The sequence below is a fragment of the Seriola aureovittata genome, chromosome 18 (genome assembly GCF_021018895.1).
Source record: "Seriola aureovittata isolate HTS-2021-v1 ecotype China chromosome 18, ASM2101889v1, whole genome shotgun sequence".
Taxonomy (NCBI): Eukaryota; Metazoa; Chordata; class Actinopteri; order Carangiformes; family Carangidae; genus Seriola; species Seriola aureovittata.
The window spans coordinates 8,564,293-8,566,643 of NC_079381.1; positions in this window are offsets into that span (position 1 = coordinate 8,564,293).

Below are 2,351 nucleotides of genomic sequence, written 5' to 3' on the forward strand. Positions count from 1 at the left end.
GTTTCCATCAAAGACCACCAAGAGAGTTGACCCAAGGGTGTAAGGCATGCCTCAAGAGCTCCCAAGCACTCTGCCGTGTGATGACACAAAGAGATAAGTTATTTAGACCTAAAAGTTAATAGTGACATAAATTAGAGATTATTCACTGTAATCAGCTTCAGGAAGTTGAGAGTATTCCCAGTTAAGGGAATTCTCTTTTCTGAAAACAGTGGTGAAACACCTTTAGATTCAAGCTGCAGCTCTAACACAATCATAATAGGCTATCAAAAAATGAATTTATAATCTAACATCTTATTTCCAGAATCAATCAACGTGTTAACTTTTGAACCCGTGGTATTATCTCCATCCACTATCCATATAAACAAAGTGAAAATGACGAATGACCTTGTTCTACTCACAATTTAGGATAAGACCTTTTGAAGCTGGAATATTATCTCCCACTAAAATGCATATGAACAATAAAGCGATCATGCATCAACCTGTCTTGGGGATGCTGGGAGGAAGGGGCATGGGGAAGCAGTTAACCTTTTTCTTGACCGGTCAAACTCAGATGGGATTCCAAGCATCCTTGGCATTGACCTTTGACCTAGACCTGAAGAAGATCAGGACAGGGAACATGCCCTAGCATCATAAAGGCCTACACCATGCCATCCTTGAGTGAAATACTGAGCTCCTATTTGCTCTATGGGCATTATTCTGGAGTTGAACCCGACCTCTGACTTGCCTGCTGAGGGAGACAAGTTTACAATAAACTAAAAGAGTTGGAGATTGCATTTAAAAGTTTTCGTACATGTTAAAGCATAGTCAGATTCTCAGCCTAAATCCAGGTCATCTTCCTCACTTTTTAAGCAACACCACCATCTGCTGTTGTCATAGTGAGAGCACACCTCATTAAACATGTCAAGAGTTACCTTGGTCTTTTTATTTGCATGCCATCATCTGACAAACACAAGTGAATGTTTAACTTGTTTTGAGCCATTCACCTGTAATCACTGACAGTCTGCATGAGTAAAGTTTCAGTCTTTTTATTACAAAAATCTTTTTGTGTTGCTGTCTCTCTGCCATGGCTCAGCAAACAAACACTGTCCTTTGAAGCGCAAAGAGGGTGTTTTGTACTGTAAGGACAGGACAGCTGATGCCTCAGTCTAGTGTCAGCTGAACTTGAGAACAAGGATTGTGGATTTTGTCGCCCATCACTAAGATCAAAATCGCTTTAGGAAGGAATCTCTTTGTGCCAAGTATGGACAAAGAAAACAGTTGCAGCAACCAAGAACCCGTTCAAAGCACATATGGGGTTGGTAGTATTGTAAAAAAAAAAAAAAAAAAAAAAGTGACCCACTACTTTAACATGTTGACTTCTTCAACGTCTCTGTCTCTCTCCACTGTGCTGAAGCATTCACCTCTGGTCCCTCTCTCTCTCTCTCTCCATGGTGCTGAAGCATTCACCTGTGGTCTGTCTCTCTCTCCATGGTGCTGAAGCATTCACATCTGGGCTCTCTCTCTATGTTACTGAAGCATTCACCTCTGGTCTCCCTCTCTCTCTCTATGTTACTGAAGCATTCACCTCTGGTCTCTCTCTCTCTCTCTCTCTCCATGGTGCTGAAGCATTCACATCTGGGCTCTCTCCCTCTATGTTACTGAAGCATTCACCTCTGGTCTCCCTCTCTCTCTCTATGTTACTGAAGCATTCACCTCTGGTCTCCCTCTCTCTCTATGTTACTGAAGCATTCACCTCTGGTCTCCCTCTCTCTCTCTATGTTACTGAAGCATTCACCTCTGGTCTCCCTCTCTCTCTATGTTACTGAAGCATTCACCTCTGGTCTCCCTCTCTCTCTCTATGTTACTGAAGCATTCACCTCTGGTCTCCCTCTCTCTCTATGTTACTGAAGCATTCACCTCTGGTCTTCCTCTCTCTCTATGTTACTGAAGCATTCACCTCTGGTCTCCCTCTCTCTCTATGTTACTGAAGCATTCACCTCTGGTCTCTCTCTCTCTCTCTCGCCATGGCATTGAAACACTCACCTCCGGTCTCCCTCTCTCTCTGGTGCTGAAAAAACTCTTTCTGGTTCAGAAACGATGAAACCCAGACTCTGTCTTTCTCTGTGGTGTTGAAACATTCAAACCCATGCTTTATCCCATACCACCCCCTTATTCATTGACTATTCCCTTCCCATTTTCAAATGTACAAAACTTAAGATTCATCATCATTTTGTGTCACCATTGACAGACTGTACAGTGTTGAATAAATGCATCAGTGTATATAGTACAAGACTGTACCAAAGTATCCTTTTTTCGCAAAAGTTGTTATAATAATGTAAAAAACCATAATAAAAACTTTAAAAACTATGGCA